The sequence below is a fragment of the Vombatus ursinus genome, unplaced genomic scaffold, assembly GCF_900497805.2.
Source record: "Vombatus ursinus unplaced genomic scaffold, bare-nosed wombat genome assembly UNPS02007284.1, whole genome shotgun sequence".
In the NCBI taxonomy this organism is placed as follows: Eukaryota; Metazoa; Chordata; class Mammalia; order Diprotodontia; family Vombatidae; genus Vombatus; species Vombatus ursinus.
This window is the reverse complement of record NW_020947062.1, coordinates 3,922,453-3,937,114: the sequence shown is the minus strand read 5'-3', so window position 1 is coordinate 3,937,114 and position 14,662 is coordinate 3,922,453.

The following is a 14,662-nucleotide window of genomic DNA, read 5'->3' as shown; positions in this document are numbered from 1 at the left end:
TGCATCAGTTCTTATACTTTTTTGTGTCAAAAAACTCCTTTGCAATTTTTCAAATATTTGAAAAGTTGACTGATCCCATTTTATAGTTGAGCATACTATGAAGAAGATGTGAATTTGACATTCCTAGTAAATATGGAATGGGAAAATGATAAGGCTGGTCTTGAGTAGGGCTGTATCAATGATTTCTATATAATATTCAATAAAGATTTTTGAGGCTACTGCAATGAATATATAAAATATATATTTAAAAATGCAGAATTCTTAACTAAATCATTTATTTAATAGACTGTCCTTCTGGAAAGCCATTTGAGGTAAGGGATAGGAAGGGGAAAAAAAAGAAAGTCTATTATAAATCAATAGGAACATAAATGTTTTTCTTCAGGGTAAAGAGCAATTAATAAGATTGAAGTGGGAAGAATTAACATTCTTACCTTGAGTTACATACCAACTGATTCATAGAATAACACTACCTTTATCCTTTATACCTTGTCATTTCTATCTCTATTTTTTTCCGAATTTTGTTTTATCTTATTCTCTCATTCTCTGTTCTTCTGAGTTAGTTCTCAGGTTTCTTGTCTTTCTGAGCTATTATTTATTAAGATTTTCCTCTTAGCAAGGGGGAGGTAAGGGGGAGGGACATTTATGCACTGCACTATGTTTTGTTCTTAAATCAATCACCGAACAATAAACCCCAAATTATTCCAAGTGATTCATTTAACATTTCAGAAAGAAAATACAACTTGAACTTTATAAGTACATTTTTCAGAAAGGTCAATGGGAACGTCCACCACTAATGTATTACCATCATATAAAATCATGATGAGCTAAGAAATGGTACTACTTGGAGCTTGTTAAATAGGTTGGCTAAGGCCTTTGAAATAACTTCACTGTAATTTGATTCCATGTGTCTTGCAGTCATATGCATATAGTGTGAGATGGATACGTATGTATACATATATACATATGTGTGTATATATGTGTGTATGTTGCTATATATACATACATATACACATACACATGCATACATATATACATATCAGCTAGGTGGAACAGTGGACACAGTGCCAGCCCTGGAGTCAGGAAAATTTACCTTCCTGAGTTCAAATCTGGCCTCAGACACTTATTAACTCTGTGACCCTAGGCAACTCATTTAACCCTGTTTGCTTTAATTCCTTATATGTAAAATGAACTGGAGAAGGAAATGGCAAACCACTTCAATATTTTTTCCAAGAAAGCCTCAAATGGAGTAATGATAGTTGGACATGATATTTGGAAAAGACTGAACAACTATAGATAGATAGAAAAATAGATGAATAGATAGATAGATAGACAGAGATGTATATGTAGACATATGCATGCACACATGTATATACATACATAAACGCATGTATGCATGACACAATAGTATGCATAAGTGTGTAAACATGCATATACATGCATGCCCATATGTACATAGAGAGAGACAGAGACATATAGACAGAGAGTTTGTCTCTTTGTCAGCGCACAAGTTAGACCCCAATCTGTAGTGGCAAATACTGTTGAAAGTAGGGAGACTGCTTTAAGAAACTAGTACTTTTGACAGAATTTATGGAGTTCTTTTTCTTAGCATGTTTAGGGTACATGCATTACAATAATGCTGTTGTTGTTTGTTCTTTTTCCATCATCATTTGGGGTGTTCTTGCCAAAAATACTGGAGTGATTTGTCATTTCCTTTTCCCACTTATTTTACAGATTAGGAAACTAAGGCAAACAGAGTTAAGTGACTTGCCCAGAGTCACACAGTTAGTAAGTGTCTGAGACCAGATTTGAACTCAGGGAGATGAGTCTTCCTGACTCCAGGCCCAGAGCTCTATCCACTATGCCACCTAGCTGTCCCAGCTGTTACAATAACTCACATTTATATAGAACACTGGGATTGACAAGGTGCCTTCACATATATTTTCTCATTTGATTCTCCCTCATTGACTGAGGAAGTCAGTACCTCCTGAAGGAGGAAATATGGATTATGAGAAGAATACGGTACTACAAGCATCATGAAATCTGGTATATTGTCTTTGGAGTCAGAGAACCCTGGTTCAAATCTCACTCTTGGTCATTACCTCTTGTGAGAGCTTAACCTGCCAATTATTGCAAGTGATTCCTTAACATTTTAAAAAGAAAAGACAACTTGAACTTCATAAGTGCATTTTTTTCCACAAAAGTCAGCAGGAATCACAATCACTAAGAAATTATCAACATACAAAATCATGATGCATCTAAAGTACATATATGTGCAAAAAATTAAACAAAAAGTACATTTAAAGTGCAAGTTATATTTTCTTTGCAAAATATTAAATTAATTACTTGGAATAATTTAGGATTTATGATTTTATGAGTGACTTAAGACTCAAACACAGTATATGACATGAATGTCCCCCAAATGCTAAAAGCTGGAGTGTTTTAAAATAATAGCCTAGAAAGATATTTTAATTTACTATAAATGTTAAAATTTATGTACTCTTGACCCTTAATTTCAGCTCAAATATTGTGAAATGAGAGGATGTTGGGATATCACTGAAACTACTCCCTTCCAAGGTTACTGGAGATGCCGATGTCTTCCCTACAGAGCCTCTGAGTAGTTTTCTTCTTTTCTTCTTCACTTTTAGGTTGAGGATAAAGGATAGTGTCCTTTTAGACATAGTCACAGCCTGTTTAGGCTTTGGTTCATAGTGCCTTAAAGATTTCTGTCCTTACCTGCAGGCATTTATCTCCACTATCCATATAAATTCCTTAATCAAGGAGGTACTGCACAAAGATAAAAACAAAGCAATTCCTGTCATCAAGGAGTTTACATTCTACTTGGGAAAAACATCATCTACACATAGTAATATGTATCTAGCTATCCATCTGTCATCTATAGTCTACATATATACAAATATAAAGTAAATTTCAAGTGGGAGAAGATGACTAACAATGAGGCAGTCAGGAAAGAACTCAATGAAATCAATCTATTGCCAAGTGTTTATTAAGTACCTACTTTATACAAGGCACTAAGGATATAAACACATAAATAAAGCAATCCCTGCCCTTAAGAAAATTATATCTTATAGTGTTAGAAAATGTGTTCATATATATCTTGGGATGTACTGAATGGGACAGAATATAAATTATAAAATAAATAAATATTCCAGAAATAAATTTATACTAGTCTCTATTGTCCTTTTTTGGTGGGAATATCTTAAGTTCTGAGTACCGTATTTTGGAAAAGACATAGGTAAGCTGAAGAGCATACAGAGGAGGGTAACCAGAATGGCAAAGGTCTTCAAGGAGGTGGTTCTGAATATGAGTTTAGTAAACTGTCCCTCTAAACTGGGGATATTTAGACTGAAGAAGAGAAAGATCAATGGGACATGAGAACTCAATACAAGTACTTTAAAGCAGTTATATGGAAAAAAAAAAAAAAGATCTGACTAGCTCTATTTGGCCACAAAGGGAGCAGTGGGTGAATGTTGAAGAGAAGCATGTTTAGGCTTATTTTAAGGAAAATCTTTCTAACAGAGCTATCCAAAAGTGGAATGAACTACTTTGGGATGTAGTGGGTTGTTTTTCACCTAAGTTCTTTACAAAAAAAGCTGAATGATAACTTGTCACAAGCATGATAGTAAAGATTCTTTTAAGGAGATATAGTTGGGCTGGATGACAACCCAGGTGTCATCCAACTATGGAATTCTGTGATTCTGTTTGAAGGTCAACATAACTGTAAATCTTCTTTCTTTTCATATTATCTTCACCAAATACTTAATGTTCCTGAAGATCAAATGGAGTACTGAGTTTTCAATACATAAACTCAATATAGTGACCTCTCAAGAATTATTATTCTGGGCAAACAAGCAAGTGCCCTCATATGCAAGTTTGTTCTGCCTCAGACCTAAATGCTCCATTGAAGTCCTTCTTAGAATCTGATTGAGCATGGAAGTGGGTTGGGGTTCTTGAAAACTATGCCAGCAAAGCACAAGTTAGAAAGACTTCAAGTATGGTCCCAGTGACAGATCATTCGCCTGTCATCTGAAAATCATTCTACATAATGTGAAAACTCTTTCCCAGGTCAGTCACAGGGTGATGAATATTTTAGGCCACAGCAACCCTGGAAGACTATGTATTGTCATGGAGAGATGTCTTCTGTGTTGATAGAAAGGAAGCCCAGTTTATGCTGATGCAACCAAAAATTCTTGAAATGTTGAGAAAAAAACATTAAAAGAATAATTCTTTTAGTTTTCAAAGAATAGCTATTAACCCAAACAATATTTATACATTGTAGGGTCCCTGATAAAGGCTCCTTGAAATTCACCTATTTAATGAAGTTTTCCCTATTATCCATAATTGATAATAAGCCCCCTCCCAGAATCTCATATAGCACTTTGTTTCATAATTCTTCTATGTACTTATTATGCGAACAAAGATATCTGTGCTTATGGCTTATCACCTCTCTGGAAGGTAAGATCCATGTCATTTGGGATCTTATCTGCTAGGAAGTTCTTAGCAGAGTGGTCTACGTATATGTGTGTATAATATGTATATATGTATATGTATAATACATATTTAATAAATTGTGGTCTATGTATTTTTATGTATAATATGTATACATGTATATGTACAATAGATGTTTAATAAATTGATGATTACCACTAGTTTGTGAGCTCCTTGAGAAGTTGTTGCCTCATTTTGTATCCCCAGTTGTTAGCACAATGCTTGGCACATAGTAGGCACTTTACAAATGTTGATTGATGGATTGATTGATAAAATTGAATGGAAGTAGCTAACAGGCCAAATTGTTTTCTGTATCAATTTATAGTTCTATCTTAGATGGGGGGGTGGCATTGCTAAGGGAATACAAATATGAAAGAGGAGAGAGAAATATCAAAGATAGTCTCAGTAGTCGAGAACTGTCATAACCATTTGAGAATTTTCCAATGGAGCTGTTGATCTTAGGTGATGGCTTTACACTTGAGTGTGAATGACTTATTGGCTGCCCATGTTTACTGCTTGACACAACAACATTTTTTATCTCCAAAAGACAATTCTAAGTCAAATCATTTTAATTAAGTAACAAAGCTGGTTGTTATGGTAACAATTCTACTAATCTGTTACAGTACATACCCTGTACAGTTGACCTGTTGCCTGGCAACAACTGATAGGCTGGAGAAGGAGTGGTGACAAATTTTATCTGACACAGTTGGAATTCAGTCATGAATTAGGGTCCTGTACATTAGGGGTAGTTCTCAAGAGACTATCCCCTGGTTATGAAATAACATTATTTGGAGTAACCTAAGTGTGGCAACATCATTTTACATGACTTAATACACAAAGTCACATAAGTTAAAGATATGTTTACTTTATTCTAACTTCCAATACATTGTCCATGTCATATGGTGGCTTTCAGTTTTATTAAGTCCTAAAATTTCAATCCTTTTATTTCTCTTTATAAACTACAAATTCACAAGAATACACTATATGAATGAAGCATAAATCAGCTCAATGACCTATGATCAGTTCATTTAAAATTTTCAGAAGACAATATTTCTGTTGGATGTGTGGAGGAGGGTGTCCTCTCTCCAGGGGGGCGGTGGTGGTTCTGGTCATTGCTGTAATTTGCTTACTTGTGATTACCTAATAAAATTCTATTTACTTTCATTTGAGAAAATAAATTATTTACTTTCTATGTTGCAAAGGCCTCTCTCACATTGTATACATCCACAAAACTTTAAATCTGAATCACTCACAAAAGGATGTATTTGAAGGAATGGGACCAGTCTTCTTCATCATGAAATCCTTGGGTCACCTTACTCATGAGGCAGCTTCAGTGGCGAGTATTTGGATTCTCATGAGACTGCACTTAAGATCCCTCTAAGGATCAGGTCATTAACCTACTGAAAAAAAATAAGGAACTTGTTAAGATCATATAACTTCAGAGATAGAGGGGACTTTAATGACCATCTAATCAAACTTCCCCCTTTTTTATAGGTGACAATGTGATTGACTCAAGGTCACACAGAGTTAGTAAGCTGAGACCAGAAGTCAGGTTTTGGTTTTGTTGTCCAAGTGCTTTAAATAATAATAACCATATTTTTATTATGAACATAATAATCATTAACAAACATTAGCATTTTGATATAGAAAGAACAAAGATATTGTAATTGAAAGAGTGAACTTCTTTTGACCACATCATTTTAAAATATATACAAAAGTTTTAAAACATTAATAAGGAAATAAAAATCAATTTTTTATTTTTAAATTTCATCTTTACCTTCAGTTCCAAATTCTCTCCTTCCCTCCACCCTCTCCCCTAACCATTGAGAAGACAAGAAATATAATATCCATTAAACATATGAAGTCATGCAAAATTTATTTCCATATTAGCAATGTTCCTTCCTCCAAAAACAGTGAGGAAACTTGAAAAAGGAAAAAAAAATGCTTCAATCTACATTCCAAGCTTATCAATTCTCTCTCTGGAGGTGGATAGCATTTTTCGTCATGAGTCCCTTAGAGTTTTGGTTGGTCATTGTATTGATTTTTAGGTCTTTCATAGTTGATTTTCTTTACAATATTGTTATTACTGTGTACACTGTTCTTTTGATTCTACTCTGGCCATTTTGCATCAATTCACATAAGTGTTCCTGGGTTTTTCTGAAACCATTCTCTTCATTTCTTGTAGTATAATAGTATTACATCATATTTATATACCACAACTTGGGCATTCCCTCAGTTTCCAATTTTTTGTTATTACAAACAGATCTGCTATAATTTTTGTACATATGGGCCCTTTCCCTTTTTCTTTGATCTTTTTGTAGTATAGATCTAATAGCTTTATTTTTATTTTCTTTATTTTTACTATTGGGTCAAAAGGTATGAACAGTATTATAGCTTGTTGACCATAGATCCAAATTATTCTGCAGAATAGTTCATAGCTCCAACAATGGGGCATTGGTGTACATATTTTTTTAAAACAAGTTTAAGGTTCAATCTCATAAGATTTTAAAAAATAACAAAACAAAGGAAAATTTCAATGTACTAGTTGATGTAGAAGGATAGGTACACTAAAGTACTGCTCACAGAATTGTGAAGTGGTCCATTCATTCTGAAGGACCTTCTAAATCACTGCACCATAATAAACCTTTGACATAGCAAAACCACCACTTTGCATATACTTCAAAGAAATCAAACATAGAAGAAAGGGATCTATATATACAAAAATACACATATCATCTTTTTTTATTGTATCAAAGAACTGGAGACAGTTGTTGTCCATAAAGTGGAGAATAGCTAAGCAAATAATGGTGTATTAGTGTAGTGAAATATTATTGTGATGTACTTTTTTAAAGGGTGGATTTTAGAGCAATCCTCTCTGATACACTGCAGAGTGAAGTAAATAAAACCAGGAGAACAATCTTGACTCTTAAAGATACATGATGAAACATACTTTCCACCTCTTGATGGAGAGGTTGATTGACTCTTTGAAAGTATATTAAATTTAAAAGAATTATAACAAAATAACATTGATTCCCTCAGCTCCATTCTTAATTTCCTTTTGCTTTCTTTGGTGTATTTTTATGTTTTAGTGACACTCATTTCTTTCTTTTTTTTTTTCTTTATTTATCAGTACTTTTATCCACTACACATACCACTCCCTTTCACAAATCATTCTCCTCCAAAATAAAAGCTTTCCCTTTTATTAAATCAATATAGACAAGCATACAAATCACAAACATACAAGATCCTTTTTGAAATATTATAACAAACTAACTTTTATTGAGATGGAAACAGCAGAATCTTTTCCAATAAATACCAGAGTAAAGCAAGAACAACTCTTTCTCTTTTTTTTTGTTTGATACAACTCTAGAAATACTAATTATCACAATAAGACATGAGGAAGAAACTAACAGCATAAACACAAAGAAGAAAAAAAACTGTCCTTATTGCCTGATAACAATAGCTTACTTAGAAAATACTAACAAATCAGCAAATAAAATAATTAATAATTTGAATAAAGTAGTAGTATATAATAATTCCACAAAATTAACATTGTTTCTACATATCAATTATAAAAAAGGAGGAAATATTAAAAAAGTAATTCTCTTTAAAACAATGACAAGATACATTAACTATCTAGAATCAACTTACCAATTTACACTTAAGATTTATATGGATATAAATATAAAATGCTCCCTAAGAATACAATAACTAAAAAGATATTCAGTAATAATGATTTGGTCATGCCAACATAATAAAAATCATGATACTATGTAAATAAATTCATAGATTTTAGGTCATATCACTTTATAGAGCTAGACAAAATGTTAACAAAATTCATTTGGAGGAACAAAAGATCTCAAAACTCATGGGAAATAATGATAAAAGTAGAAATAAAGAAGCATTAGCACTACTGGACCTCATATTATACTATAAAACAGTAATCATAGAAAAACCATTTGATACTGGTTAAAAATATACAAGTATCATGAAACAAATCTTTTTTTACCATTGAAATTATTCTGGAGATACTATATGACTGAGAGTTACAATTTAAAGTGTAGGTTCACCAAATGACAATGAGAAGAATCGTAAGAATAATGAGTTGTGGTTCAATATAATACCAATGAAAAATTGCAAAAGTAATTATAAAGAATGTTAAAGATATCATTGGACATATATGACCTGAAATGTAGGTGGACTGGTCATATAGTAAAAGTTTAGAACAACTAATGGACAATTTATACATTTTGTTAATATCTATGTATTATTGAGAGATAGAGGAAGGCTTCTAACATAGTATACCCTCATTCAAGGAGTTGACAGAGGCCATGAATAAGAGTCACACCGTGTGAGAAGGTATGTGTGGGTCTCAAAGATGTGACAAGAGATCACTTCAATGATCATCTTATTATAAATGCCAAGAGAGGTAAAAAAATGATGTAGATTTAACAAAGATATTGGACACTGTCACTGAAGATGTTCGGTACAGAGTCCAAGTGAAGGATAGATTTCCTTTAGAAGATGAAATCCTCCACATCATGCCAGAATAACCATAATGAGCTTAAAAATTTATTAATATTTCAATGTCTTAAAATGATTTAGTAGAAGTATAGTGTCCGTATAGAGGGAGTTGACAGTCCTATTTTATAAATAGATAAATAATCATGTTTAAGTTGAACTACAGTACTTTGGAGAGATGTAGGCAGGATATTTTTTTTTAAATGTGAATAGATAGGAATTAATTTAACCAAACTTTAATTTAACTTCTTTAATTAGGAAAATAGATCAAAAAAGGAAAATGGATGGCATATGAATGGGAAGTTTCTTCAAGTGTTCTCTTTGGCTAGGGTATGTCCAACCAAATCATCCACACATTTGTAATCTTTATATTTTGAAGAAATTAAAAGCCATGAACATAAAAATACTGCATAAGGATACATTAATTTTTGAGGAGTAATTTTCTCAGAACTGATTGCAAAAACAGTCATGCAATTATCTCAATAAAGTAGTTAGAACAGTGTTCTAACGTTTGCATCATCTGACTTTTCCACCAATTTTGGCATCTTGGCTTAATTTTGCTCATCTAATAATTGCTGGGGTGAGACAGCCTGAAGATTCTACTCTGTCACTCAGCCACTGAGTTTGGGAATCTCCAAGTGGTTTGGCTCAGAGCCAGTCCTATTATTGCTTCCTTAGCCCCTCTAAACACATCATTTCTAAATATGTTTCGTTGGCAATGGTCTTTTCAGGAAATATTTTCTCTTTTTTCGGTAATTCCCTTCCAGCTTTGATACACTGTGATTCTAATTATAGGGACCCATTCTTCTCTTAAAAATTGATGATCCAATGATGATCTACCACATGAAAAACAATTGTAAAACTTTATTTTTAAGGTGATAAATATGACTAAATTTGGTCCCTTTGTAAAATGAAGATACTGTCTCCCTTTCTTTGCCAAAGAATTATGTCTATGGCATGGCTCTAAGCCTAGAGAGTCATATTGCTGGCCACAGAGACATAATAAACGCTAGAATTTGAAGAAATTGAAATAGAGGGTAATGCCTTGAAATTTGCCTTACCTAAATGACTTTGTTTCTCTGAATTTTTCCTTTCTACTCATCTTCATTGAAATAGAAAAAAAAAGAATCTTGGGGTTGAGAACACTAGAGGTGGGGTGGGGTTCATGACTCAGGTCATGGTGATTTGTTGGGATGATAAATAAAATAATGATAAATTGAGTACAATTTGATAATCAGACATTAACAGTAGTTACAAGGACTTTTTAACTTTATGTCAGCTAGAAGTCCAGGACAAATGCATTGTTCTTGGTGAACAAGAAGGTTAGGTTAGGTATAAGCAATAACTGCAGGCACTGCTTAGCTGGATGTTGTGTGTTCCAAAAAGCTCTATCCCAAGGGAAAAGATGCCCTTTTTGGAAAGGAAAGGTCAATCACAATCAGAATTCTCAAGATAGACAGACTTGTTTTATGAGACTGCAAAAAGCAGCAAAGAGCTGTTTTTTCATACTCCAGTGACTATGTATATGAGAGCTCAGCCTTTCTAAAAGAGCTGTAGCTTAAGCCTTTGAATTTTAACCTAAAAAGATGGCAATTGCTTTTGTTATATGTATTAGGAGGAAGAGGTAATATTTCAGCTAAGGACTCTAGATTAAGCCAGAATTTGAGAACAGAGAGAAACTTGACAAACTTAGAATGAATAGAGCTATGTGCTTTTCATAGGTATGTCCTCTCTCACCATTGTTGGTGTGAATATTTGTAAGGGAGTATGGCCCAGGTTTCATTGTATAAATTTTATACTGCTCTTTTTTTTTTTAAACTATGCTATTTCATTGAAAATTTTTAGTTGTTTCCTTTAGTTGACTAGTAAAAATAAACACATTGATGATGAATTGTGAACTACAGATTCATTGTAGAATCAGACACACAGCGTATTTTGAATCTGGGTCAACTTGTCTTGGGGGTTACCCACAAATACTAAATATTTGATTTAGCAATCTTATGGTTCAAAGGGTTCTCAGAGGTTATCTTGTTCAAACCTTATCAGAAAATCAATCCACTATGTAAAATCTCCCCAAAGTGGTTGACTTGAATCTTATTAAATACCAACATCTATAGGAAACTCAATTCCTCAAGAGATTGTCAATTTGATTTTTTTGCATTGTTACAATTTTTAGAAAATCCATAGTTATACAGTGTGATGGAAGCAGCTCTTAGGATTGTACAAGAACAGATTGCTAAATTTTTTCAATTGTTCAGTCATTTTTTCATTTGTGTCTGACTCTTCTTGATCCCATTTGAGATATTCATGCCAAATACTGGAATGGTTTCCCATTTCCTTCTCCACCTCATTTTATAGAAAAAGAAGTTAAGACAAACAGGGTTAAGATTCCTCTGAAATTGGAAAATGCTATAAAATGTTAATGATTTAGATTAAATTTAAAACTGTGTTATGTGTACACTCTCCCCTACCCCAAAGAGCTAGTTGTCAAACATTTATCAGTACATCCCTGCTTATACTGAGCTGAAATCTGCCTCTTCACAACTTCCACTTCTCCTTTAATTCTGTTCTTTATTGAAAATAAGAACACTTCTTTTTCTTCTTCTGTAACAACTATTCAAATACTTGAATACTGTTATCATGTTTCCCTTAAGTCTTCTCTTCTCAAGGTTAAGCATTCCTTTAACCAATCCTTATAAGCCAGGGTTTAAGCACTTCCATTATTTTAGTCATATGGCTCTTCATACTTTCCATCTTGCCAAATTCCATTCAAGAATGGGGTTTGCACAGCTGAACACAGTATTACTAATTTGGTCTGATTGGGGCAGGATTCAGAAGGATTATTACCTCTCTCCCTTTAGACCATGTACCTCTATGAATGCAATCTAATATTGCACAATCCCCCATTTAGTTTTTAAAATATTAAATATAATATACATATATGAAATATTAAGCACTTGGTTTTTTAAATGTTATTTTGAAATTATATTGATGCCTTTTATTTTCTATCACAGTAGTTTAAAACTATACTGCCCAAGGCTTCTCCACAACCACTCAGTGAGCTTTTTTTTTTTTTTGATAACAATGACAACAGATAAGTAAAAACCAGCCAACCTAGAAAATATATTTGATGGACTATGCAACATCTTACAGAAATAGTCTCCCCAACTCTTCAAATAAATGACAGCAATGCATTCCCTGATATTTCTCTCTTGTGCTAAGATTGGCCATTGCAATTGCATAGTATTCAACTTTCTTAGTCTTCATTTATGTTATCACAGTCATTGTACATATTTGTTTGCCTGGTTCTGTAAACTTCATTTTGCATCAAAGTATACATTTTCCTTACATTCTCCAAATTGTTTATATTTATAACTTCTTGTAGCGTAATAATATTCCCTGATATTTATATGCTATAATTTGTTCAGCACTCCAATGAATTCTTTTGTTTCCAGTGTATTGCCACAACAGAAGTTCTCCTATGAGCATTTTGCAATATCTCCATCCTATAGTTTTGTAGCAGATTTAGAAAACAAAAACTGAAGTGTAGAATTTTATAATTATTTGTATTGGATTTTATAATCTTTTATTCAGTTTAATTTTCCATTTTATTAAGACCTTTTTTTTTCACTTGATTGTGTCATCCAATGGATTAGCTACCCCAAATTACTATGTATTCATAGCATCTATGGCTTTATTCATGGTTGGGGATGAAGGCAGAGCCCTGTAGCACCTCACCAGAGATCCCCTGTCATTTTGTCATTGATTCATTAATGAACTCTGAGTCTCATCATTTAGTCATTAATTCACTTAAATATTTTGTGATTGATTATATATTTCTCTATGCTATCAACAAGAATATCTTTAGCTATTTTGCTTGATGCCTTGCTAGATTTGAAATAGGTCTATAGCATCTCTTTAATCTTCTCTTTTAGTAACCCTGAAAAATGGAAATGAGCTTAGTCTACCAGGACATTTTCTTTGAAAACTCATTCTTCAGTCCTAGTACATTTTATAAGTCCCCAAGAACTGTATATTTAATAATTTCTTTTCAATTTTTTTCAGGAATTAGTACTGGTTTATAGTTTATAAAAATCTGTCTTCTTCCTCTTTTTGAACTTATCTTGCATGAAAGTAATTTCTAACAAGGTGGAAATTATCAAACATCAGACATTTCAGGTTGAGATTTATTTAAGAAAGGAGCTGAATCTTTTGCATTGCATAGTAGAAAGAAGTATGGATTTGTAACAAGAAGACTTGGCCAAATTCTGACTAAGCCATTTTTTTTAGTTTTCAATATTCACTTTTATCAGATTTTGAATTCTAAATTCCCTCACCCTCTCTCTCCAGTCACCCCTCCCCAAGACAGCATGCAATCCAATATAGGCTATACGTGTATGATCACATTAAACATATTTCCACGTTAGTCACGTGGTGAAAGAAGAATCAGAACAAAAGGGAAAAAAAACAGGAGAAAGAAAAAAAGCAGAGAGAGAGAGAGAATATGCTTCAATGTGCATTCAGACTCCATAGTTCTTTTTCTGGATGTGGATAGCATTTTCCATCATGCGTCTTTTGGAATTGTCTTAAATCATTGCATTGCTCAGATTGCTCAGAAGAGCTAATTGTAACAAAGTCAGTCATTACACAATGTTGCTGTTAACTGTGTACAGTGTTCTGTTTCTGCTCACTTCATTCAGCATCAATTCATGCAACTGACTCAGTCATTTAAAATCTGCTTCTATGAGCAAGCCATGTTACCCTCCTGAGAATCAGTTCTTTGTAAGCAAAAAAAAAAAGTGGTTGAACTAGGTGTCCTCCAAGATCCCTCCCACATATTTGTGATCCCACCCCATAAGGCTTAGTAGAAGGTTGCTCCTTAGTAAGCTAGTTGACTTGTTAAGGTGAAAGAAATTGAGTGAATGCTTTTTTTTTTAATTGTTTCTGGAATTAAGAAAAAAAACTGTACTTGAATTTTCCTAACTCTGATACTTGACTGATTAATTTCTTTAATAAACACTTATTAAGCATCTACAATATGCCAGGCAACATAACACACAGTAGGAATATAGAGAAAAAAAGTAAATAAAAGTCCCTGCCTTCAAATAACTAATATTCTACTGAGAAAATATAATATGTACCCATACAGATAAATTCATGATGTTTATGAAATAAATATGAACTAATTTCTAGGTAAAAGGGCAGTAGTATCTGAGGGACCAGAAAAGACCTTGTTGTAGATGTTGGCACTTGACCTGGGTTCTAAAGGAACATAGGAATTCTGACAGGAAGATTGTACTATTCATGAGGACAGGTTTTTTTCAAAAGCAAGGATATACAAGATAGAATATTGGGCAGGGATCTAATTTGACTTGATTGTAGAATACACAAAAGGGTGTAATAAGCATCGAAGGTAGGTTGGAGCCAGATTGAAATTTTGAAATTCCAGAAAGTAGAGTCTATATCTTATCTAAGAGACAAAAGGGAGGCCCTAGAACTTCCTGAGCAGGAGAATGCTAAATTTAAACTTCAGGAATTTTACATTGGCAGTTGTATAGAGGTCTGATTGGAGTGAAGAGTAATGATTCAGAAGACCAGTTAAGAGGTTATTGAAATTGTTTATAAGAAAGGTAAT